Raw genomic sequence first — 17,006 nt, 5'->3', positions numbered from 1 at the left:
GCATTTTCAATTTGTTGCTGTAACGGCAGACTTGATCTGACATGACTGGAAAATAGGAACAGCTCCATAAAAGCTACTTAGCTTTATTTTAACCTTTCAATTAGTAGCTCATTAAAAACTGTCGATATGCAACAGGGCAGCAGGCTTTAGCCTTCAATCGTTTTTTTTTTAACTTGTTCAAAGTATCTTGATTTTACAAGTGCTTCTGAATCTCCCAAGTCATTAGAACAGAAAAATGTAAAAAGTCTGCACTAACACATGCATATATCTAACCAATTAGCTGTTACCTAGTCTGTATGAGCAGACAAACACATACTGAGGAATGCACCATTGGTTGGTTTTAGTGTCATAATAGGTAAATAGCCTAATGGACGACAACTATTTCTGCAGGGATCACATTTACTAATAACCACAGGGGTGCAGGAGACCAAATCCACAAGCACAATGACCTGGTCTAAAAACACTTGTACCTACAGGCAAAAGACTTCTGAGAAAAGCTGCATATTTTTTCCCTATTATTCTAAAATAGGTCTTGCTCAGACTAAGTTTTTAGGATTCAGCAAACAGCTTTTTCCCTAATTGCAGTTCTCTTGCCACTGGCTGCAGCTAACACAAGCCTGCCGATTCCCATTGTTCCAGCTGTAGTGGAAACCCTTGCTCATTGGTTCTAAGAGCTGCCACTGGATTTGCCACTTCCACTTTTGCATGACTGCAGAATGGTGCCAGGCAGCTATAGAAACAAAGCAGAATGGCACGAAGAGACCAATCACCCTCCAATATCAGTCACTGAAACATAAAAGTTCTTTCTGAAACCTAGATGAAGGGGAAAGGCCCATGGTGCACGACAGTGCCAAAATTGTACAGTAAAGCACACATTCCCTGAGAAGCTCAGACTATATCAGTCCAAAAATAATTTTTATAAACAGGAGATATTAATCCTTATGGTTATAGTGTTTGAAGGAAGTTTACTGAATTGCACCTACTTAACAAATACCTCCACACTTGCTGTACACTGCTCCAGAATTGCTGGTAAGATTTTGAATTTTTTTTTTAAGGAAAATTGTCTTTCCACCACCACTACAATATTATAAGTTTCACTCCAGCTAGGTCATGATGGGAAATACAGGGTTATGGCCAAAAATGCTCTTACGCATTAGTGCGGGGAAAGGGGAAATTCCACACACCAGTTTACTGCTGTCTTGAAGCATAATGAGGGAAACAAGGGGTAGCAGAGAATGCATAGAGGTATTTCCTTTTATGGGATCAGCTTGGCTCCTTTGGTAGCATTTTCACCTGCAATCCTAAATTGTGGGTACCAGTCCGACTGCAGGAATCGAGTAAATTATGAGGGTCAACACTGCATTGCAGTACTGAAGGAGTGCTGTATTGTCCAGGATGTTAAACAGATCTAGACAGTGGCCATAAAACATCCCATAGCACTAATCCAGCTAATCACAGCCGAGCAAAGCCATTCAGGCCATTTTAATCCATGCATCCAAAAAGGTCCAAAAAACTACCAGGACAGTATCCAAATTATTTCTTCAATGAATCCAAGGTTTTTGCTTTCGTTACTCTATCCAAATCTATTCCTTACTGATCATTCTGTGTGAAGAACTTCCCAAATCAGTTCTAAAATTAACTTTTACTATTTTCAACTCATGTCCTTTATCCTACATTCCAAGTAATTCTGTATTCATCTTTTTCTATTCATTTAACAATCTTAACTATCCTTTTTAAAAATTCACCTCCGATGCTTCCCTTCAGACTCAAATACCCACAGTTCACCAGTCTTTCCTCAGGATCTGCCATGTCCAAGGATGAGCTTTGAATCTACTCTTCGGAGATCAGAACTGAATGAAGTATGCAAGGTGCAGTCTGACCACGGCACTAGATAACTTGATTTTCTGATTTGTACTCCACTATTTTGGCTATGTAGCTCAACATTTACTAGCTTTGCAGATTTTTGTTCTGTTTTGGATAGACTCAACTTCTCTAACCAAGACTCTCAGATCCCTGTTGGCTACATCCTTAACAATTACATCACAAATCAAGTACTGTCTCACCTATTTTTCGGCATGTGCAGCACTTCACACTTACCTGCATTACTTTCCATCTGCCCAATTACATATTTTGTCCAACTAATTCTGGAATTGCAAGAGAAAGGAGTTCCATCTTCTGACCAGCTTCACTCCCTCAACCAACACTAGCAGAAACAGATTAACTGCTCATTCATTCGTGGCTCACTGTTGTGGATATGTTGGCTGCTGTGTTAGCCTGCACAACAGTGACGGCATTAAAAAAGCAATTTAATGCCTGTAAGGTGCTTTGGGATGTCCCGAGGATGTGATAAACACTGTATAAATGCAAGTTCTTTTTGTCTAACATTTAGGATTATGAGGCTGTTCAGCAGAACATGCTGTACTTGAAATTACAACTCTCTTTCCATCTAGGTGCACTAATGATCTATAAAGTGATGCCTCTACAAAGATTAATTTATAACTCAGTTTAGTGGAGATGCATATATCAGTCTTATTCTTTGAGTTTTCATCTGGGTGTTAAAGCAACACAACTGGCTCCAGTCCCCCAAGAAAAGACAACTCAGCTACAATTCCCACTCCAAACCATCCTGCAGCGATTCCCTGCTAGAAGTGTGCAGTTGTGGCTGTCAGACAGGCACTGCCAACCTTATCTGCTCTAGGGACAGGAAAGACATATGTGTGTCCCGAGGACACGACTGGAGCCAGATGTGGTAATTCCCATGGTAAAAACATGCAAGACTCAGAGGTTTTGACTGGGTGGATGTGGAAAGGATGTTTCCCCTTGTGGGAGAATCTAAAACTAAGGGTCCCTGTTTAAAAATAAGGAGACGCCCATTTAAGACAGATAAGGAGAAATTTTTTCTGAGCATCATGAGTCTTTGGAACTCTCTTCCTCAAAAGGAGGTGGAAGCAGAGTCTTTGAATATTTTTAAGCCAGAGGTAGATAGATTCTTGATAAACAAGGGGTGAAAGGTTTTTGGGATTAGGCAGGAATGTGGAGTTGAGATTCCAATCAAATTAGCTGTGACCTTGTTGAATGGCGGAGTAGGCTCAAGGGGCCGAGCGTCACTAGGATCTTTTCTAAAAGAGTTCTTTACAGGTAGCATCGAGAATTAATCTGGCAAGTTTTTCCAGCTTCTCAGGAGAGATGCAGCATCAGGGATTTTAGCTCTCCCACACTGGATCTTTGCAGAGTTTCTTCAAAGAGCTAGAGAAAGAGGTGAGCTGGGTGGCTTCTTTTTCCTTGGCAGGCAAAACACCAACTGTCTTCAAAATAGTTCACACCCCTACTGAACTGAAATATCCAAACCCTAAACAGAAAGTCAACCGCCTGACCTCCATAAACCTTGACATGCGGCTTCTCTGTAAAAACCTTCCCCAGGTCACCAAGGTTTCAGTTGTTTATTGAGCTTAAAGCACATGATTTCCAGCACAGTTTGTTTTCAAACATCTCAAGTGTCCTTTCAGTGATCTTGGTAAAAACAAAACACATCCATGGAATCTTTTCAGTTTTAACACCAGTCCTCAAAAACTTTTTTTTTTAATGGAAGCACTTTCGTAATAATCAGACTATTCAGATCTACAGATTGTCAGTTCTCGCTTATACGGATTACAAATATTTTTAGCGTGCGCAGATGGACGTGTTGAAGAAATCGGTAATTTATCAGTAATTTTTAATTGTTTGCACTTACTCCTTGCCTCTGCTTTCACTTGATATAGAATGTTCTGAAGTTGCATCACACTTATAGCAGCTGATTTTTCATTGACTTCCAACCATCTCAGATTCTTCCAGATAGTGGGTAAGTGCATGGGATGATGGCAGTGGCTCGGTCTGTCATCATCATCATCAGCTTGCTGGAAGACTTCAGAGTTTGGATCTGTTACACTGGCCAATATTTAATAATCTGCCATCGCCTCATTGGCAGCTTCTTGGTATATTCAGCTATGCGTTCATGTCGTCAGTGTCTATTTCGACACTTGCTTTTAGATCATGGAAACTGTATCCATCATAATTCAATCATACTTTCATGTATTTCTTCTTCAGTGAAGTCTTCGAAATCCTCCTGGTCATCTCTGTTGATTTCAGTTTCGAATGCAGCACCCAGGACACGCTTCCAAGAGTTTTTGATAGTTGATTATCACTTCTTGCCAGGCCAGATATGTAGGTGCCCTCTTTTAGAGAGTTTCTTGAAGCAACTTGCCACGTCATCCTCACTGTCCACCATCTCTTGATCAGTTCTCTTCTGTAGTTACATTTGAAGGTCGATATGATGCCTTGGTCAAGAGGCTGAATTTTCAAAATAGTGTTTTTCGGCAGATAGACGCATTTGATGTTCCCATCTCATGTTACCAGGTTCTCTGAGGATGGGTGTGAAGGCAGTTGTCAAGCAACAAGATGACCTTCACTAGTTTCTTCTGTCCAAGATGTTTTCTGACGTTTAGTTCCATCATGAATTCGTACCCGTTTTTGAAAATTTGAGTCATCCAACCTTTGGTGCTATTTTGAATATTGGCATGGTAGTGATTTTAGGTTATGATGGAAGAAGCGTGGCTTGGCAAATTTTCCGTTAAGCGCAGTCAGCTTGTGTCAACCAATTTTGCTGCAGCAAACGAGCACTGTCAACCTCGTCTTTATCTGTTTCAATCCAGATGTTTCGTTGGTGTTGTTACTCGAAGCGAGTTCTTCTCTGGTAACATTTTGTAGGACAGGGCCATCCCATCACAGTTGTAGACTTGTTCTTCGGTGTATCCTCCGTCTAAAATTTTCTGTAATTCAGCGGGAAATGATGTTGCAGCTGAATCATCCGCATACCATTGTTCTCCTCTTATAGTAACTTGTAAGATGCCGTGCCAGTTCTTGAATTTTGCTAAACATCCTTTGCTTGCTTCAAACTGAACTGGGGCACAGGTATTTTCATTGATTTGCTGGCAAAACTTCTTAGCTTGACCCTGAGTAACAAGACTCTCAACTGGGTGAACCATGTGCATGCGGCTTTGTTGAGAGGTGCGTTGTCGGCATTTCGGGCTTTCACTCTTGCTTGGCCACCTTCATTCATCCTGATCGACACCCTCCTCAACCTCTCTTTATCTTTAAGCCACCCACAAAGCGTTGATTCAGCAATTCCCATTCTTTTTGGAAAGGATGCTTACATAGCACCTTCCTTGATCTGGTTGATGACTTTCAGCTCCTTGGCAATGGTAGAAGATCTCTTTCGTAATTCAGTAAACATGATTTCGCATTGATTGTTTTATGGGCATTTAGAAGTACAGATGGCCCTATCCTAAATTTGATCCATATTTATACAAAGAAAAATGGCGTTCAATTACGATGGGAAAAGTACACTAGTTAAGCCCCTTAATTTGTCACAAGGCTGCCATCTAATCGGCTGGTTCTAACCATGTGTTTTATCAAAAATTTACTAAAACAAAGCGTAACCGATAAACCAGCAATTAAAGAAACACAGTTACACGAAAATTAAATATTTATTTCAACTCATTTCGACAAAGTGCGACTGAAATTAAAAAGTTTGACAATAAAGTTTCATTTTATTAAATTGCTGTTGGGTGGCGATAAACTTAAATGAAAACTCTGGGGTCCAAAATGGACCTGCGTTATAGAGTTCCGCATTAAAACAGGGCGCTAGTAACAGCCTGAAGGTCATTTCCAAGTCAGTGCTATGGAAGAAAAGTCTTTTCTCATACGAAGCATGACTAGATCGCAAGTATTACAGGAAGCAAACATAGGAAATATGAGGCATTATGTTTTAGGACATGGTGCAATGCATATTGACCCATGCAAAGCCCGCTCAATAAAATCTACTTCCACTCTCATTTGGAACACCCTCACGAACTGATTGACATTTGGTGTCACCAACCACTTCCTAACAGTGAAGATGCTCTGTGTTAAGAAAATTACATGGAACAAATATCACAGAAAAGGGCCATTCAGTCCAAACAGTCAATGCTCTACTCGAGACTCCGCCCATGCTTCCCCATCTAATTACCAGCATACCCCTCTATGCTTGAAATACACAACTCAGCCAGCATTGTATAAAGAGAAAAGACAGGTTATGACATTTGGGGTGTACCTGTCAATCAGTTCTAATAAGGGTGACACATCGGAATAATCATAAGCTGTTTTTTCTCTTTAGAGATGCTGACTGACTAGCTGTTTATATCAAAGTTTTTGCAATTTCAGATTTCCAGCATTCAGTCTTCCATTTTTATGTAATGATGGGAGCAAGCATTCAGTGGACACAATACAAACATGCACCACAAAGCCAATACTACCCATCTAGGCTGAGGGACAGAGACAGAGTGAAAAGGAGTACTGGTTTGCTTGATGCCAAGTCAGGAAAAACCCAGCCAGCTTTGAAGTGCCTCTACCAACCTATTAGTGACACTGACAAACTCTAACTTCATTTACACAACTCTGTCAATCATTACCTCCAATAACTGGTTACTGTGACCCTAGATCTCAGTAGTAAAGGTACCAACTGTGCACAATGTTCAATTTCACCCATATTTTTATGAGCTCCAAATGTTAGCGCGAGATTGGCATACAATTGTATCATGTCGTTACAGGTTTTGTTCGGGTGTTCCAGCAGGCATTGGAGATAGTTTGCTTTTTAAAGTCTCAATTTCAATATGGGAATCTCAATAACTGCAGGACCCCTAGTTCAAGCTCTTTCAAATGAATTGAGAAACTATTTTATGAATGAAATATTAGGAATTGAACTTGGACGTGGGAAAAATAGATTTTAAAAAATCAATTGTTGGTGTTGGAGATCCTGAAAAACAGATGTTCTTCTGGAATTTCCATCATACAGAAATACCTGTTGATTTGATCCACAAACCTTTCCTTCTCAACCTACTCACTTTATTCTGATACACATTGAATTATGTGGTTTGTAGGGACTGCCTTGCTTTCTTACATACCTCTACTTTGTGCATAAAAATGGACTTAACTTGCATTTACTGCATCTTTCAGAAGTCTAAATGTGTAGCAACCATTATGCACACAGCAAAATCCCATAAAAAATGAGATGAGGGACTGGTTAATCTGTCATTGGTCATGCTGGTTGAGGAGCAGAATGCTGGCCAGAACATAAGAAATAGAAATAGAAAGACCATTCGGCCCTTCCAGCCTGCACAGCCATTCAATATGATGGCTAATCTTCAACTTCAATTCCACTTTCCTGCCCCATAATTGGTGTCTTGCAATTCAACATAAAAATATTTTGGAATTCTTGGTTATCTGTTGTCCTAATTTCCACTGTAACCTGGAAAAATCCAGATTTTGGTGCTGGGTGGGGGAAATAGTAGGGGAAAAAATCTGTTTATCACAGTAGCTATGCACAATACCAACTAGAAACTGCAGCACCTCATCGCTGCTATGTAACTTCAGACAGGGAAGGGACGGAGAGAAAAAAGTCTGGATTTAACCAGATTACAGTGGAAATATATTGGAGATACAGAAAACCAACAATTCCAAAATATTTCCACATTGAAAAGTCCAAGTAAACTCATGGAAAAAATCATCCAACTTCAGTTCTGTGTTAGACAAATACAATCTTCCTGCATCCCTGATCTGCAGTAAAATAAACTGCAAGCTCACAGCCTTCTCATTCTTACACTGTGATCAAGATATCAACCCAGATTATGGGAATTTCTTTCATATAAATATTGCCCATAATTATCTTCAGATAGCACGACTCTATAATTTGTGCAATGGATGCTTTTGCTGGTTTAATGAATTAATGAATATTTTACTGCTGGAGCCCTGCAATCACTAACAAACTGCTGACCTGTTAACCAACTTGCAGTCACTGGATTCTGCAAAGCTGTACCATGCATCTCATTTCAGCGACTTCTATCAGAGCACACATCTGTTTCAGTATTTACAAAACTGATCCCCAGGCAGAAAGGAAATGGTTGTGCAAGTTGGTGAGTGGGATGGGCAGGGCCGAGTGAGAGTGTTGGGGCAGAAACGTCGTACATGGCCATGCTGTGGCCATTGGTTTAATTTCTTAGAGAACGTTAACTGGTCATTAAATAGCAGTGAATTTTTTTGCAGCAAGGCAATAAACCAGACTCCACACCACAGGTGTAGCAGCACACTGTCCAGAATATCTCTCAATATCTGCAACGAGGGGCCTCAACTGACATTCTAACGACTGAAATGGCAAATTCAGAGCAGAGAATGCAAACACACAACTCTCTCCGTTGGTTGCAATGACAGAACAGAATCAGGAAAAGGACAGGTTAAGGATACCGAATGAATAACATGGGGGACTGGTGTGTTTGCACTCTGAGTCTCCTTACTGCATGGCACGACCAGCATCTTTAGAGATCAGGTCGCAAAGTGGAATGCAAGACAGGGACAACAATCCACCAAAATTACTCTCACACGACAGAATCCAAGTAGTTTTGTGCTCCACTTTCCTTGGGATCTCAATCCAAGCTGTTAATGCATCTTCACTTCAGAAGACTGAGCAAGGCACTGCCATCAGTGAAACAACACTGGCCTCGGGTTTTCCTAAGCAAATGGATGGAATCAAGAAATGCAGCACCCATAATCAGTGGCAAAATCCTAGAAAATTACAGAAACTCACAATAAGAACAAGCTTTCCATTCCCCAGCAGCCATGAATGCAAACTGACAGAACTGTGGAATTTGACCCCACCAAACTCAGGAAAATCCGAGAAACTGAGGTAAAGCAGCACTCAACATTTTTGGTCACCGTACAGCAGAAACCCTGGCCATGATCTTGCTAAAAGACAAGGTGATGAGAGGAGACAGCAGCTCATTCTTCACTCATTTAACATCCATATAAATCTAAGCTCTGCACAGCCATCCATTTTCATGACTGCAACTACCTCTTTTTGAGTTTGGTTTCTGCATGAGTTAAGTGGAAGGTAAACCAGAGACCACAATACAAATTAAAAATACTTCCACAGCTACCCAACTGTGAACTTTCCCAAATTTTCGGACTTGGGAGAATACCACAAATACTGAAGACTAAAAATTTCAAACATGGTGGCCATACCCAGTTAAAAATCAAAGTGCACAAAATGCCCAATTCTGACCAGATTCTCCTGCATTGTCCTATCCTTGGATATTATGGCAATTAAACTCAGGGCTAAGAGAGGACAAAATACAACCCAAACATCCAGCAGTCTTGGAGTATTTTGGAAGTCGAGATGATCAGTAAGTGGATCAGATTAGCAAAATGGAATCCATTTTGGGAACAAGCTTCATAAAGCAACTCTGTGAAATCACTTCTTCCATTCATCATGGCATTGACAGGTGCCTGGGAGACAACTCCAATAAACCTTTCTGCACTCTCCTGCCCATCTACACTGCACAAGAGTACCAGTGTGATGACGATGAAAATGCAGATTTGGTATAACTCAGCATTAATACACCCTGCGAACATTTCCAAGTTACCCAAGGGGCAAATGTCAAACTAATCGGAATCAACAACTGAGGCTAGATTGCAATCAGTCATCCAGCAGCATCGTGAACTGCTGCTAAAACTACTAGAGCTACAAACAATTCATCTTGTAATATAGTAATTAGATTGAAAGCCAGTCAACCTGGCGAGCTGAAACAGGTCTTGCCCCACCATTGCTGAAGATAGATTCCCAAAAATACCTCAACTGACTATTTCAAAAATGTCAGTGGCATATTTGGAAATTGTTTTATAGCAGTTTTATCCCCACTAATGTAAAATCAATTGTAAGGAGTTACATTGATCACTGTTGATTGTTCTAAGCATTTCATTTTCAAGCTCTGGAAATCCCCTCATGCCCCTTCTCACACAACCATATAAACAAAGGTGATTCCAGGTTGTCACCATTTGCTCCAACTGGCCTCAATAATACCATAATATGAAGAGGAAACAGGAACATGACAACTACCCAGTGAACACTATTGGAAAGAGGTAACGTTTCCTGAATACAGTTACTTCAATTTATGCTAGGTTGCCTGGAATAAAAAAAGGACTTTCAAAGCATTGCCAGCAAAGGCACCAAAACGCTCAGGGAAAAAAAAGCATCTTCAATAAATTTCCTGCCAGCAACATTTAGATCTGGTCTGCCAGTTTAAGCCTGACTTAGCACATCTTTTGTTTTCTAGTACAGGATGGTGACATCAACATGCATTCACTCTTGCTGACTGGTATGAATCGTCTTTCAATATCAAGCAAGGAACCACCCACACTAAAGTCTTATTCATTACTTTTTTAATGAACATGTATGCATTCTTTCCAATATTACCAAATCTTCACAGCAGTATGAACAGGTTTGGTTGCAATAGAATTGAGTCAGGATACTTTTATACTGAGACCCCCCCCCCCCCCCCCCCCCCACCCGCCTCCCATTACCACTGCACGTTCCAACACACGGTTCTCATGAAACTAGTGACAACCTGAGGTGAAACCTGCTAGGTTTCACCAAGGCCTTGTGAAACTTGGAAGATTTACCTTCGGAATTTAGCATGCCAGGCAAAATTCTTGCATTGGGAACTGGTGGTGTAAGAACAGGCCTTGCATTATACAAAAGCAGGAACAACACGGACTTGGTATAAAGCACAACAGCTCAGGAAGGAAGCAAGGATGTAGAGATGGAATTTATCATCAAACCGATCAGAGCTAGCAATAAAAAAAACTCCCCACTTTTAGTCAAAAGCTTGACTCTAAATGCATGCTCCCTCCTTGATACAGTTTAGGATTTAAAAATCTTAAATTCCTCTTAAAACCCAATTTTGATATTTCAGAAGGTAGGTGAACTGAACAAAGAGTATTTTTCGTAAACCAGTGGTCTGAAAAGCCATAAACAATCATTCAATAACCAATGTTGTGCTGATTTGCACTTGAATGTGGCCCTTCACTCCCTCCCTGTGTTTGGGAGACAATTTAACAGTGCCCTTTAATAACAGCCTTTTCTCCTGCTGGCCAGCAGTTGGCTCTGTAGCTACAATGGGGCAATTGTTCCCACTCCAGACAGTCTTAGACAAACATTCACAACCACCAACACCCACTGCAAAGTACATCCCTTATTACCAAACCTGACCTCCTTTTAAGGGAATACACTGACAGAGGAGGTTGCAATAGCCCGTCTTTAAGTATAGGCCTACAGGATTAACAAAAACCCCAACAGCAACAATCCAACAAGCAAATGTGAAATGCAGTTGCTTCATGTGGTGTGAAATGCATTTCATTCGGCTGGGATAAAGGACATTTTGACCAATTCCACATCATTTACAGTCAAATACGTGCTAGGGTGGACAATACAGTTTTTCAATCTGGTCTTAACTACCATTTCAATGTCCACCAATAAAACCAAATAAGTCAAACCCTTTCATGCACCCTCCTTCTGTATCTCAGTTTTACTCTCTTGTCAATAAGATATGAATAGAGTGTATTTTATTAAGGCAGCTTCTGCTTCTCTTTATCTCCTTCGGCCATGTACCTTTTTGCAGCTGGTATGGGAAGGTCCCCAACCTCATGCATCTACCAATGTCATGCTATATCAATGTCACCCACTGTACAGAAATCATAGCAACTTAAAGCATGGAATGAGGCTATTCAGCCCATCCTGTTAGCACCAGCTGACAAGTAGCCATCCAGCCAAACCCCACTTTCCAGCTCTTGGTCTGTAGCCTTGTAGGTTATGGAATTCAAGGGCATAACCAAGTACTTTTTAAATATTATGAGGGTTTCTGCCTCTACCACCTTTTCTGGCAGTGAGTTCCAGATCTCCACCACCCTCGAGAAACAAAAATTCCCCTCAAATCCCCTCTAAACCACCTACCTCTTACCCTAAATCTCTGCCCCCCTCCCCCCCCCCCCCCGCTTATGGACCCCCTCAAACGAGAATAGGGCCTTCCCATATACTCTGTCTAAACCCCTCATTATTGTATACACTTCAATTAGGTTACACCCCAGCCTCCTCAGCTCCAAAGAACACAACCCTACCCTACCTTTCCTCATAACTAAAATTCTCCTTTATTAGCTGAAGCAGAGTATATTAGAGCTGGGACGTTATGCTGGAACTGTATAAAACACTAGTCAGGCCACAGCTGGAGTACTGCATGCAGTTCTGGTCACTGCACTATAGGAAAGATGTGATTGCACGAGAGAAGGTAGAGTGTAGATTTACGAGGAAGTCACCGTCACTCTTTTTAAACAATAGTACATTAGCTGTCCTCCAATCCTTGGGAACCACACCTTCAGACAGACAGCACTGGAAAATGATGATCAGGGCCTCCACTATTTCTTCTCTTGCTTCCCTTAACAACCCAGGATACATTTGTATGGGCCTGGGGATTTATCCACTTTCAAAGATGCTAAACCCCTTGAAACTTCCTCTCATTATGTTAATTTCAACTATTAATCCATCGTCCGGAACTGATGGCATACAGACTGCAGTCCATGGAGACCATCGATCAATTTGACAGCAGATGCCGCGAGAAAGGAAATGTTGACAGGCAGAGAGATCTGGGCGTACAGGTCCACAGATCACTGAAAGTGGCAACGCAGGTGGATAAGGTAGTCAAGAAGGCATACGGCATGCTTGCCTTCATCAGTCGGGGCATAGAGTATAAAACTAGGCAAGTCATGCTGCAGCTGTACAGAACTTTAGTTAGGCCACACTTAGAATATTGCGTGTAATTCTGGTCGCCACACTACCAGAAGGACGTGGAGGCTTTGGAGAGGGTACAGAAGAGGTTTACCAGGATGTTGCCTGGTCTGGGGGGTATTAGCTATGAGGAGAGGTTGGATAAACTCGGATTGTTTTCACTGTAACGACGGAGATGGAGGGGCGACATAATAGAGGTTTACAAAGTTATAAGCGGCATGGACAGAGTGGATAGTCAGAAGCTTTTTCCCAGGGTGGAAGAGTCAGTTACTAGGGGACATAGGTTTAAGGTGCGAAGGGCAACGTTTAGAGGGGATGTGCGAGGCAATTTTTTTTTTTTTTTTTTTACACAGAGGGTGGTGAGTGCCTGGAACTTGCTGCCGGGGGAGGTGGTGGAAGCAGGTACGATAGCGACGTTTAAGAGGCATCTTGACAAATACATGAATAGGATGGGAATAGAGGGATACGGATCCCGGAAGTGCAGAAGGTTTTAGTTTAGTCAGGCATCAAGATCGGCGCAGGCTTGGAAGGCCGAATGGCCTGTTCCTGTGCTGTACTGTTCTTTGTGCTCCACCTGATTGCAATGTCTGTATTATCCCTCTCTTTTGTGAAAACAGATACAAAGTATTCAATAAGAACCATACCAATGTCCTCCGCCTTGACACACAGGTTACCCTTATGGTCCCTAATAAGCCATACTCATTCTTTAGTTATTCTCTTGCTCTTCATGTATTTAGAAAAATCTTTGGGCTTTCCTTGATTTTACTTGCCAATATTTCACATCCTCACTTTGCTTTCTTAACTTCCTTTTTAAATTCACACTACACTTTTTATACTCTAGGTTTTCTGCAGTATTGAGCCTTCGATATCCGTCATAAACTTTTTTTCTTTATCTTCTCCTTTAAGGCCCTTGACATTCAAGGGGCTCTAGATTTGTTAGTCCCACCCTTTTTGTTTAGGGGAACATACTTGCTCTGAACCCTCACTATCTCTTCTGTCAGTGCCTTCAACTGACCTGGCAATGACCTACCTTCAAGCAACTGTTCCAAGGTCACTTTGTATAAATCACATCTCGGTTTAGTTAAATTAGCTTTCCCCCAACAGAGAACTTTTATTCCTGGTCTATCTTTGTCCTTTTCCATAACTAACCTAAATTTAAACGGAATTTTGATCACTTCCACCAAAGTGCTCCCCAACTGATACCCCAACTGATAGAGCTTTACAGCACAGAAAAAGGCCCTTCAGTCCAACGCGCCTGCGCCGACCATCAAGCACCCGTCCTAACTAATCCCATTTCCCCGCACTTGGCCTGTAGCCTTTTATGTTCTGGCGTTTCAAGTGCTTATTTAAATATTTCTTGAATGTCAAGAGTGTTCCTGCCTCTACCACCTCTTCAGGCAGTGTGTTCCAGATTCCAACCACACTCTGGGTGAAAAAATTACTCAACTCCCCTCTAAACCTCCTGCCCCTTGCCTTAAATCTATGCCCCCTAGCTATTGACCTCCCCGCTAAGGGAAAAAGTTTCTTCCTATCTATCCTATCAATGCCCCTCATAATTTTGTATACCTCAATCAGGTCCCCCCTCTGCCTTCTCTGCTCCAAGGAAAACAACCCCAGCCTATCTAGTCTGTCTTCATAACTGAAATGCTCCAGCCCACGCAACATCCTGGTGAATGTCCTCTGCACCCTCTCCATTGCAACTGCACCCTTCCTATAGTGTGGCGACCAGAACTGTACAAAGTACTCCAACTGTGGCCTAACCAATGTTTTGTACCACTCCATCATAACCTCCCTGCTCTTATATTCTATGCCTCGGCTAATAAAGGCAAGTGTCCCGTATGCCTTCCTAACCACATGTGCTGCTGCCTTCAGTGATCTATGGACAAGCACCCCAAGGTCCCTCTGACCCTCTGTACTCCCTAGGATCCTACCATCCATTGTATATTCCATTTCCTTGTTAGACCTCCCAAAGTGCATCACCTCACTTCTCAGGATTAAATTCCATTTGCCTTAGCAGCCCATCTATATCGTCCTGTAGTCTAAGGCTTTCCTCCTCACTATTTCCGACACCACCATTTTCGTGTCATCTGTGAACTTACTGATCATACCTCCTACGTTCACATCTAAATCATTAATGCATGCTACAAACAGTGAGGGTCCCAGCACCGATCCCTACGGTACACCACTGGTCACAGGCTTCCACTCGCAGAAACAACCCTCTACCATCAGCTCTGCCTCCTGCCACTAAGCCAATTTTGAATCCAATTTGCCAAATTACCCTGGATCCCACAGGCCTTTACTTTCTTAACCAATCTCCCATGCGGATCCTTATCAAAAGCCTTCCTGAAGTCCATGTAGGCTACATCAACTGTTTTACCCTCATCTACACCTCTAGTCGCCTCCTCAAAAAATTCAATCAAATTTGTTAGATACGATCTCCCCCTGACAAAGCCATGCTGACTATCCCTGATTAATCCCTGCCTCTCCAAGTAGAGATTAATCCTGTCTCAGAATTTTTTCTAATAATTTCCCTACCACTGATGTTAGACTCATTGGCCTATAATTACCTGGTTTATCCCTGTTACCCTTAAATAATGGTACCACATTCGCTGTCCTCCAATCCACTGGTACCTCTCCTGTGGCCAGAGAGGATCTGAAAATTTGTGTCAGAGCCCCCGCTATCTCCTTCCTCGACCACATAGCAGCCTGGGATACATCTCATCTGGGCCTGGGGATTTATCCACCTTCAAGCCCGCTAATGCTAATTTGATCAAGTATATCACAATCCCCTTCCCTGATCACTACACCTACATTGTCCCTCTCCATAGTGAACACAGATGAAAAATAATGGTTCAAAACCTCACCTATGCCCTCCGGCTCCCCACACAGATTGCCTCTTTGATCCTTAATGGGCCTCACTTTTTCCCTAGTTATCCTCTTGCCCCTAACATACTTATAAAACGCCTTGGGATTTTCCTTTATCTTGTCTGCCAGTGATTTTTCATGCCCCCTCTTCGCTCTCCTAATTACTTTTTTTTTTTAAGTACTCCCCTACACTTTCTATACTCCTCCAGGGCCTCTGCTGTTTTCAGCACTCTGAATCTGCATTAAGCCTCCTTTTTTTTTTTCCTTATCCAATCCTCTATATCCCTTGACATCCAGGGTTCCCTTGACCTGTTGGTCCTACTCTTCACCTTTACAGGAACATGCTGCACCTGAACCCTCACAATTTCCCTTCTAAGTGATACCCACTGGTCTGATGTAGACTTTCCTGTAAGAAGCTGCTCCCAGTTCACTTTGGCCAGATCCTGTTTTATCATATTGAAATCTGCCTTCCCCCAATTCAGTACTCTTATTTCCGGTCCCTCTATGTCCTTTTCCATAACAATCTTAAATCTCAGTTATGGTCAGTATCCCCGAAATGCTCCCCCACTGACACTACCACTTATCCGGCTTCATTCCCTCGGATTAAGTCCAGTACCACTCCTCCACTTGTAGGACTCTCTACGTGCTGGCTCAAAAAGTTCTCCTGAATGCACTTGAAGAATTCCGCCCCCATTAAGCTTTTTGCACTAATACTATACCCTCTAATATAGGGGAAGTTGAAATCCCCTATTACCCTATTATTGCACCTCTCTGAGATTTGCCTACATATCTGCTCCTCTACCACTGCCTGACTGTTTGGAAGCCTGTAGTACACTCCCAGCCAAGTAATAGCCCCCTTTTTGTTTTTAAGTTCTACCCATATATCCTCATTAGAGGAACCTTCTAAGATATCATCCCTCCTTACTACAGTAATTGTCTCTAATCAACAGTGCAACGTCAGCTCCTCTTTTACGCCCTCCTCTGTCATGTCTGAAGATTCTATACTCTGGGATATTAAGCTGCCAGTCCTGCCCTTCCCCCAACCATGTCTCAGTAATAGCAATATCATATTCCCATGTGTTAATCAATGCCCTTAATTCATCTGCCTTACTAGTAAGACTTCTTGCATTAAAATAGATACAATCCAGTGTTGCATTATTTGCCCGAGCCTTAACAGATGTACATTTACTCTGTCCTCTGGACTGACTTAGCTTCACATTTATATTTGATTGTACAATACCCCCTACTGTGCTTCCACTCTGTATCCCATTCCCCTGCCAAATTAGTTTGAACCCCCACAACAGCACTAGCAAACCTCCCAGCAAGGATGCCGGTCCCGTTCTGGTTCAGGTGCAACCTGTCCCATCTTATACAGATCTCACCTTCGCCAGAAACAGGCCCAGTGATCCAAGAATCTAAAGTCCTCCCTCCTGCACCATCTCCCCAACCATGCATTCAT

The 17,006-nt window shown here is 42.0% G+C and overlaps 1 protein-coding gene across 5 annotated transcripts in view; it reads right to left on the bottom strand.

Moving 5' to 3' along the window:
* LOC137383332 (trinucleotide repeat-containing gene 6A protein-like) overlaps positions 1 to 17,006 on the bottom strand; it is a 193,173-nt gene that overhangs the window by 148,795 nt on the left and 27,372 nt on the right. The window lies entirely within an intron of this gene.

The sequence above is a fragment of the Heterodontus francisci genome, chromosome 24 (genome assembly GCF_036365525.1).
Source record: "Heterodontus francisci isolate sHetFra1 chromosome 24, sHetFra1.hap1, whole genome shotgun sequence".
Taxonomy (NCBI): Eukaryota; Metazoa; Chordata; class Chondrichthyes; order Heterodontiformes; family Heterodontidae; genus Heterodontus; species Heterodontus francisci.
The sequence above is the reverse complement of the archived record's forward strand: the minus strand, read 5'-3'. Positions and strand labels throughout refer to the sequence as shown.